General features: G+C 37.3%; 1 long non-coding RNA gene and 1 other non-coding gene across 2 annotated transcripts in view; both read right to left on the bottom strand.

The window, feature by feature from the left end:
• The window catches only part of LOC129526592 (uncharacterized), a 44393-nt gene that overhangs the window by 6722 nt on the left and 13614 nt on the right, over positions 1–24057 (bottom strand). The gene's annotated exons all lie outside the window — the stretch shown is intronic.
• On the bottom strand, positions 4445–4509 carry LOC115930704 (small nucleolar RNA SNORD37). Its single transcript, XR_004067319.2, has one exon. It is a non-coding gene; the product is annotated as a small nucleolar RNA SNORD37 (small nucleolar RNA).

Genomic DNA, 24057 nt, shown 5'->3' with positions numbered 1-24057 from the left:
GTTCTTATTTTACCTGCTATGCTCATTCCATACTATATTGCTATTTTCAAATATCATTCCCATAAAACAGTTGTTGACTTTTAAATCTTTAGTTCTGCTCATAAGCAGAAGATACAAATAACTTACATGGCCAATATTTTTTAAATGTAGACTAGAAGTATTTTTAAGCAAGGATCATTTAGTCTAACCCCATAAGAAAAATTAAGGACTTAAATTATTAAATTTTCCTGTGACCTCCTAATCAACACTTTGTGCTTTAGTTGTAGAAGAAAAACCTCTCTTTATCTCTGTTTGATAAATACTCTAAAATGCAATGTCTATACACACAGTTTGGTTCTTCAATTACTTTTCCTCCACACTGAAAAACCATCTAACACTATTTAATGGTCTCTCCTAGAGCACTTCATGATTCAGAGTCTTCCAGCTGTGACAAATCAAAAGGCACCTATATATTCTTCGGGGTTTTTATTTGCAAAAATGTCAAAAATTTAATTTAGTTTGGATTTTGATGTGCATTAATCTTCACAACCTTTTATGCGTCAATTAACTGGTAAAAGTTACCAGGGCATCTCTTCACTGAACGTGTCATGAAGGCCTTTAGTCTTTTTTTTTTCCCTTGTATACATTCTTTGCTGTTTTCACTGTGAAATACTTGGGTTTTTCATTCTGGAAACATGATTTATGTAAAAACAAGTTTAGCTGGGTTTTCTAAAAGTGTATGCTCTCTACCCAGCATGGCTTTGGTGAGGCAGGGTCATAGTGTGAGCCCTTACAACAGAGCTTAAGGGAAGCATATGTGTGTGTGTGTGTGTGTGTGTGTGTGTGTGTGTGTGTGTATTTATTATTTATAACTGATAGAACTGGAACAACTTCAGAAGGCATGAGCCCCAACCCTCTCACTTTGCAGACGAGAAAAATGCAGCAAAATTAAGTTGGGTGTTTTGTAAGATCAGCCAGTTAAGAGCATATTTAGGACCAAAAAACTCAGCGATTTTAAGCCCTTCTAGAATATCATAGTACCATTGTCACTTTAAGACAGGGTTTGTGTTTGGAGGTTATAATCCAATTTTACCCACCTTCTTTACCTGCGCTGAGTGCCTCCAGATCTTTCAATGAAGGTGATGGCAAAATCACAATGAGTTTTGTCCAACCTATTACCTTTAGTCTTGCTAGCAAGAATGAGGTGATTCCTAGTTGTGAGAAAAATTTGGAGCTGCCTTAGCCCCACTGAAAGGAATGAACATCCTATTAATTTTATATCACCACTTTAGCTTAAAACTTCTAGCATAGAAAAGTGGTGTGGTTATTTGGCTGGCCTCCCTCAAACTCATCAGTAAGACATAAATCATTTCTGAATACTTCTAGCTTTCTCCCCATTCTTTAACTTTCGGAGCCAACTTTCCACTTAATCTATTATTCCTGGACCCTAGACATGGTAATTAACCTCAGAGATGGAATTTAGTCAAAATTGCACTCTGCAAACAGCATTACATTTGAAAAATTTTAATTGTGTTCAGCAACATTTCTTAATTTAATCTGAAAGGTTACACTATCTTCCATATGAATCGATAACCATTTAATTTCTGGATGAAGGTTAAAATGATTTTCTCTGACTTACTAGCTTAGCATAAGGCTGTGCTTTGGGCCATTAATTCACCTTGTAAAGTCTTCGCTTGAATTCCTCTGAGCTCTAAGAGAGTGGAGCATCTTTTAAGAAATAGGTCATTTTATTAAATGTTAAGTTGTAAGACAGACTGAACAACAGCTTCTCTCTTTGAAGAGCATTAGCTCTAAGATAATGGAGCATTTTTATTTTGTGCAATACTTGGAATGAGAAGATCCACAACTCAGGGGCAAGACTATGGGATTAATCATTTCTCTCCCTCATTGAAGAGATTTCATTGTTAGAATTCAATGTCTAGCTGAATCCATAGGTTATTTCTTATTAGAACATAATTCTTTTGATTTAAAATTTTTTTATATTATATAAAGTCTCTGTTTATAGACATTATTAATGATGACCGTTACGTTAATAAATTACAGTGATGATTTGGGAAAACTTCCACCTAGTCCCGATGACTTTTGTTTCATTACCAGTCTGTTGCGACATCTTTTTAGTGTAGAGAATTTGTTCTCAGTTGTAGGAAGAGAAAGAAATATCCATGACTTTGAGTTATAAAAGCTTGAAAGCTCTATAGTCATAAAGTTAGAATTATCATTAATATTTTTCTTATCACTAATACTCGAGGAGCACATGACACTATAGCCTATAATATCATGTAATATATACTTCAATTAAAATACTCTAAAGAAATGAGTGAGAATCATTGCATTTGAAAGCAAGAAAGAGAGACCTTGGAGATCTCCTAGTTCCACAGATCAGGATGCCACGTCTGAGTTAGATTAAGTGACACGTCAAAGGTCACATAATTAATGGCAAATTTGGCACTAAAACCTTACTATGTCAGAACTCTTTCCACTAAAACTTTACATTTCTTGAATATTTAGAACATTTATTTTAAGAAAGAATGGCATAAATTCTGGGCAAAGACATGCCAAGAGTTCCATTATACTTAAGTTTTTAAATGTTGCTCTTCTGGCCTCTGCTCCTTGGCTAGCTTTTCATTTCCCTGTGTACAATTCTCCCTCTAATATCTCATGCAAATACTGATGACCACACTGCTGGTTTTGCCCAGATATCCTGTATTGATAAACAATACAGGAAATTATCTCAATCCACTCTGCCTCACAAAGTAATGACCTAAAGGTTCTCAAGTATGCACTAATTTGTCCTCCAAGCATACCATTAGCCACCAAAGTCTGCTAATTCCACTTCTGGAAAGACTCCAAAATTGGTGCCTTGATTTCTCGTGCTTCTCCTGTCTTCCTCCTGGGATCACTGCAAAGCCCCATCATCTTCAGTCTTCCTATCACATGATCACATGCTTTGACTTCCCAAATACAGCCTCTATACTCTTCTAAGTTAGTTCTTTCTAAAGGCAAATTTGAGCCCATCATTTCCTAACCTAAAAAGCTGCATGACTCTGCAATGCCTTCATGTTCTGGCTCATCCCACCTCCCCAACATAGAGTTCCCCTACTACCTGGCAGACCTATGCTGTCATTGAGTAGACCACATCTCAACCTTCTCCACACCAGCCATAACTCTCATAACCCTAGGCTTGGCATATGATTTCCTTCCTCTGGAACACCTTTTCTTTCCATTTATTGCTTCCAAAACTCTTATCCTAGCTCAAAACAGCAAAGAAAAATACTACTATTCTATATAACATTCCTTGAGACCTTTGGTGGTAGTGATTCCTGCTCCCTACTGCTACTTCATTGTATTCATACATTTCTTATGGCATTTACTGAATTATTTATTACAATTAGCTACTTCTCTTATGTTATTCGACTCAAAACTTCCTATGGCCTTGTGAATAAAAGGCAGGCAGCAGAGTTGAGTGAACCTGCCAACCAATCAGCAATGGGTTTGATCCCTGCCACCCAATCAGCAATGATGTGACCTTGGCAAAATCTTGGTAATCCTCAGTTTGTTAATTTGCTGAGGGTTGATAATGAAACTTACATGTAGATCTGATGTGTGGGATGGTGATGATGCATGGAATGTGCCTTAAACTGCTTTGGCACCAGTCATGAGTCAATAAATGAGAGACATGCATCGCTGTATTCCCAACTCTTAATTAAGTGCCAAGCACATTCAGCACATTTGCTGAAATGAAAATCATACAGTATTTATACTGTTATAAACTTAGCTATGTAAAAAATATGTCTTCCTTTGTTTCTTTATACCTGCATACATTCTCAAACTCAGATTTTTGCTGACGGTGAGTGCTTGTCAATCCAAGATCACTCAGCCACTTTCGTTATGAGAAGCAGTATTTTGGAAACTAGTGCTCGGTCAATTCAAGATTCCCTCCCTGATTCACCTTTCTGCCCCACAGGAAACAGAAGCAGGATGTGTGTGCTCCAGGCATCTGGGGGATATTGCATTTGTATGCCATTTGTACTCCTGTCTTCCTTTAGCTGAGATATAGCGATTGTCACCTGGTCTTAGAAGTCAGTGTCTAGCCTGCTATATTCACCACTGATGTCCTTAGGTGACAGAAAGAGCAGTGAAAATCCTGAGTAAATTTGAAAGGATTCTAGAACACAAAGAACTGGAGTCTGGCTTTCCAGGCTGTCTTTCCTCTGGAAAACTGTAAACTTTGTAACTAAATCCCATTTCTGCATGACACCAGGGGCTAGAAGTCTGAAATTAAAGTGTCAGTAGGGTTGGTTCCCTCTGAGGGCTGAGCAGAGAGAATCTGTCCAAGCCTCTCTTCTTGTAGATGGCCATTTACTCCTTGTGTCTCTTTCCATTGTCTTCCCTTTATGCACGTCTGTTTCTTTGTCCAAATTTATTCTTTTTCTTTCTCCATGCGCCTCAGATGCTGGTTTTCTTCAATACACATCAGATCAAATTGAAGAAATGTTACTTATCACGAACTTTTTTTTTTTTTTTTTTGAGACAGAGTCTCACTCTGTTGCCCAGGCTGGAGTGATGTGGTGCAATCTCAGCTCACTGCAGCCTCGACCTCCCAGTGTCAAGCGATCCTCCCACCTCAGCTTCCCAAGTAGCTGGGACTACAAGCATGCACCACTGTACCTGGCTAGTTTTTGTATTTTTTGGTAGAGATGGGGTCTCACCATGTTGCCTAGGCTGTGTTCAAGTGGTCCACCCCACTTGGCTTCCTAAAGTGCTGGGATTACAGGTGTGAGCCACTGCAACTGGCCACAAACTGTTCCTTTCAGCCCAGCTGGAGTTCTGGACCCTTCTCAGGGAACAACAGTTATCTCTACATCAGTTATGTCCTTCCAATTCTCTTTCTGTTTTGCTGGCCAAACACATAACCCTTTTTGAGCAGAAAAATGACTATCTCATCATGTCTTCTTCTCCATGATAGGGTTTAAGCAGAGCTACTCAAACTTTACAATGGATAAGGAAAATTGGGTTGTGTGTAAAAATACATTATCCTGTCTTTGTCCTTGTAGACTTAGGGTATGGCTCCTCAACCTGTAATTTATGACACATACTACATGTCTGATACAGATGGCTTGCAGACCATTCTTGTATAAACAGTGGTTTTACATTGTGGAAAACAGTGTGGCGATTCCTCAGGGATCTAGAATTAGAAATACCATTTGACCCAGCCATCCCATTACTGGGTATATACCCAAAGGATTATAAATCATGCTACTATAAAGACACATGCACACATATGTTTATTGTGGCACTATTCACAAAGCAAAGACTTGGAACCAAACCAAATGTCCATAAATGATAGACTGGATTAAGAAAATGTGGCACATATACACCACGGAATACTATGCAGCCAAAAAAAAGATGAGTTCACGTCCTTTGTAGGGACATGGATGAAGCTGGAAACTGTCATTCTGAGCAAACTATCGCAAGGACAAAAAACCAAACACCGCATGTTCTCACTCATAGGTGGGAATTGAACAATGAGAACACATGGACACAGGGTGGGGAACATCACACACCAGGGCCTGTTGTGGGGTTTGGGGAGCGGGAGGGATGGCATTGGGAGATATACCTGATGTAAATGACGAGTTGATGGGTGCAGCGCACCAACATGGCACATATATACCTATGTAACAAACCGGAATGGTGTGCACATGTACCCTAGAATTTGGAGTATAATAAAAAAAATAGTGGTTTTAGTTATAAACTCATGCCTTGAACTTTCAATATTTTTAATATTTAAAACTGAATGTTTGGAATAAGAAAATAAAAACAAACTTTTTTTTCTTAAATGCTTATTTATTGAAAATAAAAGTTCCAACTTTCAAGTTCATTACTTCCACTAGATATTTTCATAATCTATCTGAAATTTTAAAATCCAGCAAATTGGACCTTTATTCTTTTGTATTATCTCTTCTCGTGTTCACTGTACATAGTAAGCTCTTCTTTCTGCTTGAATAGTGAAGGAAAAGACAGAAGGAAATAATTTTTAAAAACCTACCTAGTTTATTTTTGTATATTTTCATGCTACATCGTCACCCACATGTGTATGTAGCACATGTGTGTGTGTGTGTGTGTGTGTGTGTGAGAGAGAGAGGGAGAGAGAGAGGAATGTGGGAAAAAATGTGAGGTACAATGTGTAAAGAGAATGGTATATGGAACTCATCACAACTAATTTGGAATCCTGGCTATACTATTTTTCATTCGGGCCAAGTAGGAGAGTCATTTGATTTATCTTAGTTTCAGTTTCCTTCCACTGAACTTTAAGATTCTTTTAGAATGCAACTATGTTTTAATCTATATCTCTTCAATCTGGCACATAGTAGAGAAATTGTCATTATTGAATGAATAAATGAGTAATGTCCTAGCTATCAATACAAGGCATTACAAGGGTTCATTTTACTCCCAATTAATTTACGTTCAGTCCAAAATACTGTGTTTAAGAAATGAGCCTCAATTTGGCCTTGTCTTCCTTTCAGAAGCTGCATGTGCCAGTCTTCAGGGATACACTGATTTCCTGGCTGCTTTAGCAAATATTAGATTGCCCTCCTATGACTTCCAATAGAACTTACTTCTGTACTCATGATTTAATATGTGGCAATATGTTATTTTATCAATTTAGGTCATAGTTTTGGATATTTCTCTTTCTCTCTATGAAATGCTCAGCTCCTTAATGGCAGAGACCACACAATATGCCTCTGTTTTTCATATTACCAGCAAAGGGCCCCTTTCTTAGGAAGTGCTGAGTGTGTTCTTGTATTTAAGAATAATAGTAATGACAGTAAAATTAAACTATTGTACACAGTTCTTTCAAAAAAAAAAAAAAAGACTATGCTGATATAGTTCTGTCAGATGAAGAGACGTAGACTCACAGAATTTCAGTGACTTGAGATATGCCCACAGCCAGAAAGCGGCAATGACTCAGTTGTTCAGACTCTGATTCCAGGGCTGTTTCCACTACACCATGATAAATAAGGTCTCTGTTTTGTGTTCAACATTAGGATATTTGGTATGAAGTTGTTAGATCTGACATGAATTTGTTTCTAATAGGATTGAGACACCCTGAACAGGTCACCAGGGTATGTTACATAATTTACCTTTGCTTGATGCCTTTAAAAGGAGGATCAATACCTGCCTTTTAGGCAAGGTTTAGGCATTGCCTTGCCAAAAGGAAAGAAATTAACTACATGTTTTTAAAGATTCCTTTTGGTTCTATAGCCAAAGGAATCTTGGTTCTTGTAACTTAGTTATATTCACTTTTTTAACTCTGAATTCTGCCTGTTCCTGGGCATTTTGTAAATATTATGCAAATCTAAGGTTAAATCAGCAGTGACAAGTCAAATTTGGGAGGTCAGGGAAGGCAGAAATCAAGTTACCATCCAGAAGAGCTAAATATACATGTCACTACTAACTAGATGAGAAGGAATAACAGCACACAATATTAATCTTCATATCATGCTTCAACACAGGATTTTTAAGCCACTCTGACAAATTCTAGATTTTAAACACAAATGAGTGGAAGTTTGTGTAGAACCCTGAGAACTTGGAAGTGTCTTTGTTGTTTGCCTTGGTCCACCTCCATTCCGAGTTTTTCCTCACCTTGAACATTACTTCATTTAAATTCTTAACCCCCTTTCCAACCATTTTTACTCATTTGTTGTTAATATGCAGATTACAATGGCTGGTGTTCGGCAAGGGGATCAGCAAAACATTTATCATTCAATGCAGCAACTTGAGGAGTTTTGAAAAGCAAAGCATGTGGAACCCCATTAACAGATAAAGAACACAGGATTGAAAGAACTGAAGGACAAATCATTTATTTCAGTACATCTTGTATAGCAAAGCATTACCAGAGGCAATAGGTACAAAAGATCAGACCAGCTTCAGAAGGGCTAAATGATATTCATTTGCCATCTTCACCAAAATAAGATTGCATGGAAATATTTTTTATTTTGAATGTTGAAGATAATTTTAATAATGTGATTTTTTGACCCACAGTCTAAGGCAAAGCCTTATCCCGGAAGATAACAGAGATGAGATGAATTAAGGACTATAGCCAGATACAGAAAAAAAAGCGGAACCTTTTAATACTAACAGATAAAACAGGCAGTTCAATGCCGATAAATGCAGAATAATGATGCTTTTGATGGGTCTTTATCACAGAAGGCCATGTTCTTCATAAATTATGAGCCATAAAAAAAGGAATTTCAGTCAAAAGACAAGTCTGTTTGTATCATCAATGAATGATGAGAAATAGAAAGACAAAAACCAAATAGGAATGCATAAAATAACTGCTTGATGACTTTATCAGCTAAGTTTCTACACTGAAAAGTATAGAAGAACAAAAGACTACCCAGAAAAAAACATTCAAAGATAGCCCAAAATTATAGAAATACTTTTATTTTGAAAAAAATGAAACTACTTTATTTGTGGAAAATCGGTTGATCTAACAACTACTGAAGTCAATTTCACATGTAGATGTTCTTAGTATTTTCTTACCTCAAAGGGCATCTAAAATGTATTTGAAGTGATTATTTAATGTGGATTGACATTCATTCTTTTTGTGAAGGAGGTATCCCAATGTATATACATATGTACTTCTAAATATTTTGTCACAATTATCTTTAAAAAGTTAGCTAGTGAATTTTTTTTGGTGAAAAATATAAATTGAATTTGAGCTTCTGATTGATGTATTTTCTAAAATATAACATTTAGCTTTCTGGTGACGTTTTTGTAAAGAGAAAACAATGTGTTTGAGCTTCTGTTATATATTTTTTCTAAAATATAATATTTATTACCATTACCTAGTTCAGATTTGTAATATTTACCATCAATAAATATGGGTTAAATTTGCCAATTATATTTTTGGACACAGGTCCTAATATTTCAGGTATTATATCTATAATTTAAGTAGCAACCTGCATGTGGTATCTTTTATAGATCATGATTTGGTACTGAAAGTGGTAATAATTCATCAACTATAACATGCAACTTTATTAATATATCATGATGGATCTTTGATCTTTATTAATATGTCATGATGGATCAAAGTAACTACTCTTATACACCAGCACTAAGAATCAATATTATTTGGAGGAAGATATTTTAAAAAATAAGAAAGCAATGTGTCTTAATGAAATGGGCCATGGTTCGAGAACCAAGAGCCCTAATACCTGCCTTAACAGACAAGCTGTGTTAACTCTGAGAATGTGCTATTTTTGCCTCAATGTCTCCAAACTTAAAATAAGAAGGCTGAGTAACTAAATTGTTTTTGAATTTTATAACCTTATATTTTACTGCTGGTATATTTTTTGTGACTCCTTTGCTTAGTCAGTACTTAACCTTACTTTTAAAATTTATTTTAACGTGTCTACTAACATCAAAAGCAGTTGTCTTTTGAAACTGACAGGTGTTGGGGAGAAAAGTATTTGAATCACCTAAAAGGCTTTTCCAGCCCCCCTCACTCTATTCTGATCTACCTCCAGAACTCAGAATCACTACTTCTAGGGGACATAGTGTTGATGAGCTTTCTTCTCATCTCTCCAGCATGCAGGGGTGGGAAAAAGACGGAAGACCATTGGTCTAACACCTTCACAGAGAGCCTTCTCTGAGGACACAAGTGCTTGTCAAGCATATGTGTTCAGGGAAACGTCTCTTTGGGAGATACTGTCTTCTTAGCATCACTTTTACCTCTTGAGACTCCCATAGTGAGTCAGGGCCAACAACCAACAACTTTCTTTTTTAATGACATGATTCAAAATTCTGTGTTGATGACATTGATCCTCTCTTTTTCTTACCACATTTGATGTCCTCTCAGTTTCTAAGCTGCCTTAAAGATTCCATATTTCATAATTATTTTGTTGAGAGCAACAGAAATGGTTTTGACTAACAAACAAAAGCAAATTTATTGGAAGGATATAGTGAGCTCAAAGAATGTATAGGAACCTGGAGACCTGGGCTTGAATGGATGGGGAATCAAGGCAATGCTGGAGACAAGAAAGACAAAATTACAATAGTGGTCTGGTAGCAATGAGGGCTGACTCTCAGAAAAAAGAGAAAGTGAAACATTTTCTTTCTTTTTATTATGTTACTGTATATTAAGATTCCTGGCAGTGTACATCCAGTGAAGGATACTGGATTTCTGTTAGAAAGGCATGGGGGCATTGGGTAGACATTAAAAAGACACACATTCATGTATGTTCATATGAGCGTCTTCCTCCTGCAAAGCAGGGTCTGCAAATAGCTACCTATTTCATTTCTTCTTTTGATAAATTGACTAGATCTCTCTTCGTACCATCGCTTTTTTTAAAAGTATGAGTTACCTTCATTTATGATCTCAATTTCATCCTGATCATTGTTTTTCTTGGAAAAGTACAGGTACCCCTCTTAAAAAACCCCTATGTAATTGTGTTTAAAATCAGTTCTCCATTATGGTGAAAAGGAAGTTAAAATATTCAAAAGTTAAACTGGGAAAACTTCTATTAAAATAGGAATTATTTGATAAATTAACACTTATAATCCCTAAGAGTATTGCTACCTAAACTGATACATAAGGTATTCTCAAGTTAACAATACTATAAAGGAATATGGTATGTGGGTAACATCAAGTGGGACTGCTGTGTGATATTTCAGATGAGCTCATATATTAGACCCCACGTCTAATACTTTCACAAAATGATGGTATTTTTCTCCTGCTTTCTGATCTCTTTTTGATAGAAATGGTCTGGCATCTTTTTCCTACATCAGCTCCGTTCATCTATTGAACTTTAATGATATGTTTTTCTTCCAGTCCTCTAACAATTTCCAGTAGATGTAGCTACTTTTTAAGGAGCTTCTGTGTTTCTTATGGCACTCTATTATTTTCTTTGATCATCTAGTACTTTTTTTTTTTTAACTTAGGGACATTTTCATTTGCAAAGATCCACCCAAATTGTACTCAGCACAAATCCAGTCAAATAGAAAACCCCCTACAAGTGAAATCTGACTGCCAAATAATTTCTGTCAGCCTTAACACTGGAATTTGCTAAATTTTGACATGATTCTGATAAAAATTAGAAATTATTTGAGTTCCCCCCAATACTGGACTTTTCAGGGGTTTGCTCTCCAGCTGGTGGGCTTTCCAGCTCTTTTGCTTCCCTCATTTCCTCCTGCCACCTCTTTAGACCATTTCCATCCATCAGACATGCCTTTAGGGATAAAAAGAGAAGGTGAGATGAAATGCAAGCTGATCCATTTTGTTGTTTAGCTACAGTTCTGGTTAGAGAGAAAGTAGAGGGTTTGTTGAAGAGAAAAGATGAAACGTGGCAACTATTGGCTAAATTGAAACCAGAGAATTAGCTTGGGAAGTTGTTGGTTTATGCAACCCATGCTCCCATTTGCATAGATAATTGAGTTAGCTTTACAAGAGTTTAGATTTCCCTCACTCATCGATATTTTATTCACGAGTTATTGCCCTTAAAAATACGTAACCATAAAAGAAGTCCTCTAAAGAAAACCCAGCCTCTGAAATGAGGCTCACAACCATTACACTGATGATCTGAAAGGCACACTTGCCTCCTTCAGTTTATGATGATATCATTGCCTTGGCCACAATCTCACTTTTGTTCATTTAAATGGCATAGGAATAAATGCTACTTGCATCGTAGTTTGTACATTAATAGGCACAACATAAAACCAAATTATGAGGCTGTACTCTTCCTCAAGCTGTTAGCTACCGCTAATGTTTTTCTGTGGCAGTGACAGATGCTCTGATACCTATATGACCTCCAGAATAGGAGTTTAATGAATGTAGTATTTATAGTATTTAACTTTGGAAACCTTGAAATTAGTGAGATTTATTTTTGTGATGCTTTAGAGTAAGAAGTTAGCATTTCTTTAAAGACAATCATCTCATATGGAAAATCTCATATCTTATGGAAAATCTCAAGAGTGCTTAAAGCTCTGTTGAAGAAAGAAAAAACAAGGGCAGTTCAAGCAGAAATATAAAGAGGTATAAAAGAAACTTTTATATGGCCAAGAAACATATGAAAAAAAGCTCATCATCATTTGCATTAGAGAAATGCAAATGAAAACCACGAGATAGCATCTCCTGTCAGTTAGAATGGTGACTATTAAAAAGTCAGGAAACAACAGACGCTAGCAAGGATGTGGAGAAATAGGAATGCTTTTATGCTGTTGGTGGGAGTGTAAATTAGTTCAACCACTGTGGAAGACAGTGTGGCGATTCCTCAAGGACCTAGAACCAGAAATACCATTTGACCTAGCAATCTCATTACCGGGTATATACCCAAAGGATTATAAATTATTCTACCATAAAGACACACACACACATATGTTTATTGCAGCACTATTTACCATAACAAAGACTTACAACTAACCCAAATGCCCATCAATGATAGACTGGATAATGAAAATATGGCACATATACACCATGGAACACTATGCAGCCATAAAAAAGAATGAGATCATGTCCTTTGCAATGACATGGATGAAGCTGGAAGCCATCATTCTCAGCAAACTAACACAGGAACAGAAAACCAAACACCACGTGTTCTCAGTCTTAAGTGAGAGCTGAAAAATGAGAGCACATGGACACAGGGAGGGGAACAACACACATTGGGGCCCCTTTGGGGGCTGGGGACAAGGGGAGGGATAGAATTAGGACAAATAGCTAATGCATGTGGGACTTAAAACCTAGGTAATGGATTGATGGATGCAGCAAACCACCACGGCACATGTATATCTATGTAACAAACCTGCACATTCTGCACATGTATCCTGGAACTTACAATAAAATTAAAAAAAAAAAAAGAATCCAGCAGCCTTTCCCACATTGCCATGTTCAGTGAACCATACTACTGCACTGATAAATGTGAAAAAAATTTGGCAACCTAAGTACTTTCTATCCCACACCCTATCACTGCCCTGTTTGTCAAACAAAGAAAGCACCTGTTGAGACAGAAGCCTTGCTGGGAGTTTCCACAAAGTTTGATGATCCAAAATATCATGAGCAGCAACTGCACCGTCAGAGCATTATCATAATAGCCCGACCTCCTGAGCTTTTCCTGATTACCTGGATCTTACCTCCCAAAGGGAAAATGACTTCAAAGACTGAAGTTCTTGCCTGCATTTTTCAAAGATTCAGCAACTTGAAGCTACAGCCTCTTCCAGCTTGTTTTCAACATGCACAATAATGCCAGAAAATGACACCGAGTTCCCCTAGGAGCCCAAGAGGACATGGAGCAGCACTCTCACGGCTGGTCTTTTCAGACAGATCTGAACAGTCCTCTGTGTTTTCTTAGATACCAGAAAGAGGAAGGCTCCGGGTTTCACTGTTTTTTGTTTGTTTTCTTTTTCGCCTGTTTGTTTTTAATTCAATAGTTTAAAAACAGAGCCTTAGCTTCCTAAGTCCATTTTGAAAGTCAAATGGATTAAAAAGAGTTTCAAAACAGTGCTAGCCCAAATCCGGTTGAAACTTTTAATTAGTCTGATGTTATTTTTAGACTCTCTCAAATCTCTGTAATTGAGGCCTTTGCAGTTGTACAAACAAATAGAAACCTTGTAAGATCTTGAAATTCATGATAGTTTACTAATGAAGTCAGCTTGGCAAACTCTTCATTGAATATTGTAATTTGATTGCCATCTTATTCTGATTGGACCCTGGTTTTGCATTTAAATGAGTATATATTATTTGAAATGCAAAACAGCATGTTATCTGGGGTATTTTGCAAGAACAGACAAGATTAAAAACATCTAATGTTCCATTTTATAAAAACATTACAAAATGGAAGTGCAGAGCTGACTTTTAAAATTTATTAGTAACAGCTTACAATAATTGGACATTAATTAATCCCAAATTACAAGACATTTCTGTGGAAATGCGTATTACATCCTTTCCATCAGTATTCAGCAGATTCATTAGTATTATTTTTTTGTTTGCAACACTGAAGGCATTAACAACAGTTTCTTACTATAGCAGTCATTGTTACAGAATTCACTGTTATGCATGTGAGTTTAACACAATACATTATCAATTACTGATTCTACAACTACTGACCTTGAGTATCCAATTAAAAAAAAAAAGTGGCAGCAGTAGCTAAGGCAAGCTGAATTTGTGAATTGGGATCTGTATTGACTTGTTCCAAGCTTTGACTTTTATCAGCCTTTGTGGTAGATGGATTGGAAAGAATTTTCTGATTCTATAACTTATTTCTCAACTGTGGTTTTTGTGTCTTACATAGAAAATTGTTTTCAATTGCATTACCCCAAAAAAGAAGATTTCCATCTGAGAGAAGCATGGGGGCAGCTATCTATCTATTTGATTGTTTGGCTTTCTGAAATTTCCATTTCATCTATTTTCAGACACATATAGTAACCCACAATCTAATATGCTGGACTTTTCTCTCCCTTTAGTATTTTGCTGACAAAAGACTGTCAGAATGGGACCTTAAGTTTATAAGTGTATTATCCAGGTCTTTGGAATAATTTTTAATCATTTAGGTATCATATCAAGTGAGTTATAATCTGAGAATTAATACTTTATGTGGAATATGTACTGTGAAAAAAAGATTTCTTCACCAATTTATGTCTCTGACCTCAAATAAAGGGAAAGTCTTAGTGTAATGGAGGCATTTGGTTCCTTAGGGGTGTCTAGTGATGGAAGAAAGTGGCAGTGACAATGCTACAACAGAGGGAAGAGGGAGCAGAGAAACAGCAGGGCTTTGCACTTGTCTTCTATTGCAGGCCTGTGCCATCCCACCCACCACATTAATTCAACCTAAGTCCAGCCTGATGGACAGTTTTAAGAGTTTTACAGAATTGCTCTGTCACCTGTAAAATGCATGCAAGTACCATTGCCATGTAATCCATTTGGTGAAGTCTATCAAAGTAATTTTGATTTCTGATTTTCTAAGACTAGCAAGGGCTGCACTTAATCTTTCTCTCTGAACTCAGTATCCATAGATGACATAAAATCCTGATTTTTTAACTAGGAACAGTTAAATTTTCAGGACTAAAAGATTAAAATCAACTTTCCTGGCTGAAAGAAAGGATGCTTAAAATTTGAGAGCAAATCTTTATAAAGATTGGTCATTCTACTAAAATAAGGATCAAGTGTTGGGTCTGGACTGATTTTGGCTTGAGGTTGGTGCTATATAGGTCCTCATTTTATGGATCTTGTTTTATGCAAATGAGAGCTGTCAGCTTCTTGTATGACCCTATATGCACAAGCAATCTGATGGATTGGGGTATTGGGGGAGCAGTTAGTATTGGATGAATATTCTTTATCTGAAATTCTTGGGACCAGAAGTGTTGCAGATTTCACATACATATATATTTTTATTTTGGAATGTTTGCACATACATAATGACATATCTTGGGGATAGAACCCAAGTCTAAACAAGAATTTTATTTATGTTTCGTATACATCTATACACATAGCCTTAGGAAACAATGTTTTGTCTGCATTTTGACTGCAACTTATTGCATGATTTCAGGTGTGTAATTTTCCTCTTGTGGCATCACATTGGTGCTCAAAACTTCTGGGTTTTGGAACATTTCAAGTTTCACATTTTCTGATTAGGGAGGCCCACCTTGTATATCTCCTCAACTGGCCCTACAAAAGTCTTTTCTACTTTCTTTTTTCAAATTGGAGCTACAGGAAACAGATTTTTTTTCTGTGTTGAAGGAAAGGAGATTATATGAACCCAGACTTCAAGTGGCCATGATTCAAGTATCGTCAAAAAAGTTAACCAAAGAGAACATAGTTGAAGTGAAAGAAAAGTATGGTCAGGGGATAACAAATAATCAGTTGTTCTAGTTTTCCCAGAGCCACTGCTTCCCTTTCCCAAGTCTAATCATGCCTGCGAATACATCCCCTACTTTGGCCTAAGCTTGTTTGAGCTGGATTTCTCTTGCTTGCTACAGAAATGATCCCTCATTACAAAAAACTTATTTCTCCTTTTTCTCCTCATAGTAGGAAGGGAGTAAATTGGAGCTTGGGCATGAGAAATGTATTTTCTCTGAACTAAATCCCCACCTAGCTGTAGAAGCAGAAGATAAATATGCCCAAGCATCATCTCACCTGTTATATGTCAACTAGTGAACTACTTTTCTGATTTTTATAGCTTTAGCCCCATTCCTGATTTTAATATCTGACTTGAAGTTTTCCAGAGTATATTTCTAGAACATCTTAGGCACCTGAAAAGAGACTGAGATGTTCAAATTGAATACTAGATGACAACATGGCAAGTTAAATGTGTCTCTTCTCCCCTGAAGTACACTTCAGGACTTGGGGACTGATTGCACAAGGGGTACAAAGAAGAAGGAAGAAACAAAATTGATTAGAAATCTGTGTGACTGAGAGTGTGGGATTAAGGAGGAGCCACAAATGGGAAGCAGGTAAGAAGTATTTGAAAGGGTAATAGAACAAAAATGTGGCAGTGTCAAAAAAGTTACTCTTACAAAGAATATAAAATAAGTGATAAACAGCACTGAAAAATGCAAGGGTTTAAGAGGAATAGAATTTAGAAACAGCTTGCACTTGCCAATTGTGAGCTCACAGTTAACATTTGAAAGAGCTGCTGTAGATAAAAGAAGTGAATGAAAGTAAGACAATAACAAACAGAATAGAAATGGAGAGGAAAACAGAGAGAGGGAGGATGAGTGTAAGAGAGAAGACGAGGGATTCAGAAAAAAGTCCCAGGGATTATGGGATGGGAAAGAACAAAAGAACAAATTGATCAATTAGATAACAAAGATGGACAAATAAAAATAGAAAAATAACAATGCAATGATATTTTAAAAAGGGAAATAGGAAATTAAGGGAGCGAAAATGAGGTTATTTAAATTTCACAGGTGGATTAGGTCATCTAATAAGACTGAAGAGTGTGGGATGTTGGGAGACTGAAGATTCTAGAGCATTTGGGGAATATGTGCTATGATAGAACTGACTGACTAGAAGTATTATACTATATGTCTGTGAAGTATCAGTTACTATTTTACAGAGTATATTTGCTTTAGAACACATAAACATATCTTCAAAACTTCTAGTTACAGAGCTACTTCTGGTCACCCTTGACAGTCTGGTAACTTGGCAAAGACAGATGAGAGAAAACGAAATGCAAGAATTCACTAAGATGGCTAATGATGGGGTTTGAGTTTGGTAGTGAAGTAAATGAACTCAGAAATAAACTGATGTCCTAGAATGAGAGGAAGGGTTGACGTACTGGAGGCCATCAATCATTTAAGTAACCATAAATAGCTTCTACAGTGCAGAAGTAACATGCTTAGGAATTGGGGGAGCAATAATGCATAAGATGTGCTCTTTTCACACAGTCACAATTTGGTGAAGGGTGCAGCCACCCATAAAAGCAGAGAGATTCAGTAGCAGTGAGGAACTGGGAGGACCAAATAGACAGGACATGGTGGTAATAGAGACAAGGCTTACAGTCAGATGTCTGAAAAAAGTAGCAGAAATGGTAAGCAGATTTTTAGGTCTTTGTTGTAATTGCATACTTAGTATTTTGTAACGAGTATATGTACCAAAACAAGAGTTGGGGCAGGGGTGGAAAGAAGAGTAGCTCGGCTTAAGAAACCAATGCTCTCTTTTTAGTGTTGTTCTTGTGACCACAAAGGAATTGGCTCCAAGTCATTTGTGGCACTCTTATTCCTTCTACTCTAAACTGAATTATGATCCAATGTCAAGTCCTGAATCCATAAATCTGGCCTGACATTTCGTGTGCTCCTAATAGATGGTGCTGGAAAAGCAGTTTCTGACCTAAGCTCCATAAAGGAAATGAGGAAAATGCAGAGAAGGCTTCAGGCTAATCTCTAAAGCTATTTGAGGCCTATTCCAGAAGTCTTCCTCAATTCATCTCATTAGGTGATCTAAAGAACCATCACTTCTTTGTGATACACAAAGGTCTAAGTCCACATTAGAAGTTCATAATACATGCAGTAACATTACTATGCCTATAGAATCTCATCTGGAATTATTGGAAAGTAAATAGTTAAATTGATTATATGACATCATAGAGCCAGTGTTCTTCCCCACTGTGGTACCATTGGAAGCATTCCACTTGATTTTCAGAAAGGTAAATTTAGACCCATCCGCTTGGATGTGGACAAAGTTTAAAGGCAAGCTAGAGTTACAAACTCAAATATCTATGAATGTCTGACAACTAGTAGAAATGAGTGAGTCTGGCCAAGTGTGAGAAGACAAGAGCAGAAGCTAAATGTTGAATACTGCCAGCCTCTGAGTCCCACCGATGTCAGGGAGGTTGGGAACTGCAGCAAACTGGACGCAGTCCTGGGGCAGCTGCTGCTCAGTATTAGCCTATTGTTGTGATGGGGAATGCCAATCTGGTGTTGCCAGATCTTCCAATTTTTGTTCTAGAGTGGCCAGAAAACTGGATTTTTATCTGAAAAGTACTGATTCTAAACATTAAGGCTTTAAGTGGTCAGTCTGTGTTCCCTGTTTTAGAATTCACTTCTCAAATGGGTGTTTGGATACCGCACGGCCACAGCCTGAAGCACCCATGTGCACAGTCAGGTTACCTTAAACCAGCCTTGGACAAGCAGCATGGAAGAACAATCAGACAAAAAGGATGGTTGCTTTTTTTTAATGTTGTTTTTTAGTCTCTTCTACTTAAGAAAATGTCTCAGTGTATTGTATAAAGCCTCTTGAGATGCATAGATAAATTATAGGAAGGCTCAGCTCCAAACACGTAACAAAGACAGGTAATTTCTGTATTCATAAGCCGTCTAGAATCAGCACCTCTCTGGTATTGTTTTCTCCTGTTACCTTGGTTTCCATTCTGAGAATTAGCAGCATTCAACACCTCCCTCCTATTCATCTTCAAAGAGGAGGGGAATCACACTCCTCTGCAAGAGAAGAAGAGCTTGTACAATGCACTACAAAATTCAGTCCACCCCTTGGCCTCCAGGAGAAGATTAGAAATGTTGACTCCTTAAGCTTGACCACCCTTCAGGCTTTTTTAGTTCAGTCTCCTTATATATTAGATAAACAGAATTGAGGGGTGAGACATTTTAGTATGTAGATTATTGGATGTCAATGCCCAGACTCATCTGTAATCAAATTAACACTGCCAAGGCTTCTGAAATCATATGCTCCTAGATAGAGTCACATTTGGACTAGGACTCAAGTTTTCTGACTGGTGCTTTTTCTGTTATATTGGTAGAATGCCCAGATGAGGCTGCTCAGCCTAGGCTAAGCACTGGATCCATGTAAGTTGAAAATAACAGAACAACCAAACTCAAAAAGAGTTAAAAAATAAAAGGGGTTTATTGACTTCCCAATCTAAAATGTGCAGCGGTAGGATGGGCTTCAGGAAGGATTTAGTCAAGTCCTAGCTCCATTTCCTCTACCACCATCATAACCAATACTTAAATTGTGTTTATATGGGACAGGTGCTATTCTAAGCACACCCTCATGAGGTAGATACAATTAACTGCATTTTCATACATGAGAAAACTGAGGCACTGGGTTTAAATACCTGTCCCAGGTTTGCATTTTAGAGTCAGGATACAAACTCACACTGCTGACTCCAGAGCCCTTGCTCTTAACCTCTGTACAGATTCTGATTAAATGGACTAGGAAATGGCTTAGGGATCTGTGACTAAAAAATACTTCCCAAAGTTTGCAGTGCACATCCAGACTTAGAAAAACAAATCTGCTATGCAGTTGGCTAAGGGTACCATCCATGTTTAAAAAAAAAAAATTCCCTAGCTTCACTGCAAAGAACACTATGGTGGAATTTAGTCCCAAATTCTTCTCTGCAATGCTTACATCCCAATGGAGAAGAGAAGTAAACGCTATCTACTGATGAAAGAAAATTCGGGATGGAACTGCTGAGCACTGCTGAACACAAAAGCCTGCCACTGCAGGGCCCCTTAGCCTGAAGAACCCAAATATTACAGTCGCAGTATGTCTTCAGGGTGTTTATTACCTAGGTATTATAATTCTTGTGTGATGGCAGTCAGAGACTGATTATAATCAGGGGAGAGAGAAGAACTTCCTGGGGACACAGTGCTTCACTATAGATTCCCTGCCTCTAATTCTCAATACAGAAATCCTTGCAAGAGTACTTTCATGGATGTCAATGACAACAATTAAGCTTGAAGAGCATGAGAAGACATTTTAATCAGAAGCTAATTAAGAACAATGGGGGCATATGTATCACTGATTGTATCTCAAGTACTCTGACTGATCTGGAAGATTATTCCATTAATATATGGATGTAAACAGACACCAACATTTTCTCAGGATGAGGCAACTTCACTTTGAAGGTTCCACCTCCAAATCTGGCATTTATTTATTAGATGACAAATAAAAATGAGCAACATTTACCTACCTAGGGAAGACATTTGGTGCTGGTTTCTTGTCTTTGGGTAGGACAAGCATCAAGTGTAAGAAATAAGGTGATAGGAGTCAGTAAACCAGAATGTTTTTCATATTTGACTATTAATTGTTGCTCCATTATAAAATGGGACTAAAAATATGTCTGGCCCTAAAGAAAAGGGCATAGATGTTATGAGTAATAGTAATATCTAAGAGAATATCTTGAGCTCTTCATAAAAGAAAAAAAAACCCAAACAAAAAAAGCCCACAAAGTATCAAGCAAAGCATTATGTGTAGTTTTCACTTTCAGATAGCACATTACAAATACAATGTGGTGTTTTCAGGGTAAAGGAAATTCTCCTCCTAGCTTCCTTATCTAATCTCCACTTAAATCAAGCATCAGCCCATTGCTCCCCCACTTACCAACAGTGTTGGGTACTGTTTTTTCCATAAATAAGCTTGAAATGTTTTTAGTTCATATTCTTGATTCTTGCTGATTAATAGTGCTTGCTTTGTGGCCTCACTATCCGTGGCCATGTCCCACAAAGGAGCCCTCCAGGGAATTTTATTCTACTTTGTTCTGTTGGTAACAGAGCAGAGAGATCCTCATCATGTAAGGAGTGAACTTTCCATATGGAGAACTCTATCATATGATTTTAGACCAGCTTCCCAGCGTTTTCTTCCAGTTCCTTCCCAAGTGAGCACTGAAGTATGTGTCAGGCAATCTGGGTTGTAATCTTAGCTATGCCAGTATCTCCCACTATAAGCTATTTAAACTCCTCTGAGCTTCAGTTGTCTTTCTTCACAAAACGAAATATAAATGAGATGATCTCTTAGTGTTTTCCAAAGTCGAAGTTGTTTGGATACTATTTATCTTTCCTTCTGGCTTGTCTGTCTCTTCTTTAGTCCGTGACTGTCATACTCATTTGGTTTCCATGTCTTGTCAACTTGTTTTTGCCCGAATAGTAACTTCTGCTCTCATGCTCCTTGACTTAATAGTCTAACCATCTTTTATAGTTCTTCTCCAGTCCCAATTCTTTTAAATACCCTTCCCATTTTGTGTGTGTGTGTGTGTCTGTGTGTGTGTGTGAAGAGAAGATCCTTGTTGGACCATATATCAGGGATGTAAAGATGACTGAGACAGACTTGGCTCTGTTCTCCATGAAGCTACAGACTAATTGATAGTAGCTAACATTTTTTGAGATGATATAGTATCTTCACTTTTTAATTGAGAAAACTGAGGCCCAGAGAAGTTGAATAAATTTCCTAAGGTCCCAGAGCTAACAAGCAGCAGAATCCAAGTCTAGTACATTACAACCACTTTTCTTAACTGTCATGCTACATAGCCAGCACACCATGAAAAAGATGTAGCAAACTGCTGATGCTTCTGATTCTTGTGACATGACCAACGTTGGCCCCTAAGCTGTTTCCTTCTGAGTCTGGCAGTCACATAATCACTGGCAACACAGTTTTCTAGGCATCTACTTCCAGTTGATATGAGTGGCACCTGAGGTAAAACTTTCGGTATTTGCTATCTTTGCTGATGTTTTTTTCCCAGAATTTCAAGTCATTTATTAAACAATTCAATGGTATTTAATCATATATTTCATTTTATTTTTGTTTATTTCTATTATAAGATACATCTTCAACTATTTTTAGCTACCACACGGACAGGGACACTTTCTTTAATAGATCTGTTTCCTCTAACATTGTTGACTTGGGTTGTGCATTAGTCTGTTCTTATGCTAATAATGACATACTCAAGACTGTAATTTATAAAGGAAAAAGATTTAATTGACTCACAGTTCCACATGGCTGGGGAGGCCTCACAATCATGGCTGAAGGCAAATAAGGAGCAAAGTCATATCTTACATGGCGGCAGGCAAGAGAGTTTATGTAGAGAAACTCCCCTTTATAAAACCGTCAGATCTCATGAGACTTACTTTCATGAGAACAGCAGAGGAAAGACCCACCCCCATGATTCAATTACCTCCCACTGGATCTCTCCAATGACACATGGGAATTAGGGGGGTTACAATTAAATATGAGATTTGGGTGGGGACACAGCCAAACCATATCAGGTTGTGAGGGCACAGTTAGCAGTGTGCAGGAAGGCACAGTGAGGAGGAGTAATTGAATGAGTGAATGAATGGATGCATTTGTGCTGCTTTCATGGTGTTAATAAGGAATACCCGAAGGAAAGTTTTCTGCGTGTGACCCAAGTCTCTAACTTCTGAGTTGGACAATCATTATATTTTTTTCCAGTTCTCCGAGCATTATAGATGTGTGGAAGGATATGTTTTTAGGATTTATTGACGAACGAGAAAGAAGACTTTGTCTTCTAACCAGTTGAATGTCAAACAACGAAAGAAAACTGATGCATGTCATTAAACAACTCTAGAAAAGTCTACAAGGATATAGGGAGAAAACCTTTCCTGACACCATTTCCTCCCCTACATGAGACTGATTTAAGCTCCATTTTCTGGTGCTCCCATGCTCCCCAGTGAATACTCAGCATCTACATTGCCTTATTTATCTTTGTGCCCCCAGCATCCAGGAGTATCTGACACTTCAGTAAATATTTGTTGCATGAATGACTGTATATTGCTGTAACTTCAGGGGCTTTGGCTGTGGGCTGGGGTAGGAGTTTTCTCACCACTTGATTATTAATGCTGTGGATTTCTTAATAACTTTTAAAAAGTGTTTTTCTTTTCACAGTGAAAGACGAAAGGAAAGATAAAAAGGTTTTGGAAAAGGGCAACATTTTGTGAGGACACAATTACACAAACAAATGACTCGAACTCTTGCTAGAAATACAAGTATGCAAAAGGACAAAAATAATATTGGAGACATTTAAAATACAGAATGAGGTACTCTGGAAGTAGGGATATTTACTGAATTAGTAGAGTGGAGGCCCTGAAGATTATAAGAATAGCTAACATATATTAAGCTCTCAAGTGTCATTATTATTCTAAGTAATATTTCATGGATTAACTCTCCATATCCTTATGGGTTAAGTAATTGTATAATTCCCACTTTATAGATGATGAGCTTGGAGCATGAAAGATTGAGCAATACATCCCAAATCACAAAGCCAGAAAGTCTTCAAGCAGAGTTTCAAATCCAGTTTACTTGCCTCCATCTCATGCCCTTCACCACTGTGCTGTCCTGTTGTAGAAGATGAGCTTTTCCTGCTTAATTCTGCCTAAAGCCAGCCCTAAAATAGTTCCGTCTGATAAATCCAAGGTTTCTATTTCTAATATAATATGAAGACATGCTCTGCTTTACAATTATTCTTTTACTATTATTCCTAATTATTCTGTTTATGTTTACTTGGAATGCCTGGGGGATTCAATAAAGATATTCCAATACATGTGCACAATCCTGAAGAAATCAATAGATGGAATGAAAATGAAGTGAGATGTAAGCAGGCTTTCTATATCGAAATCATATTGTTCACTGGAGACTGTGCCATTCTGCTTCTTCAGGAAAACAAGCAGCCTTGTGCTTCTGTGTGTTAGGAAAGCAGAAGTCCTGGTCTGGAAAGCTGTTCTAATCAACCAGTAGCTGCAAGCTATATTACTGAACTTTGTGTTACAAGCGATGGTGGGTGCATTGTGACACACCATAGTTTTCATCTGATGATCTCAATC

This window comes from Gorilla gorilla, chromosome 15, assembly GCF_029281585.2.
Source record: "Gorilla gorilla gorilla isolate KB3781 chromosome 15, NHGRI_mGorGor1-v2.1_pri, whole genome shotgun sequence".
Lineage (NCBI taxonomy): Eukaryota > Metazoa > Chordata > Mammalia > Primates > Hominidae > Gorilla > Gorilla gorilla.
This window is presented reverse-complemented; position numbering and strand designations above follow the sequence as displayed.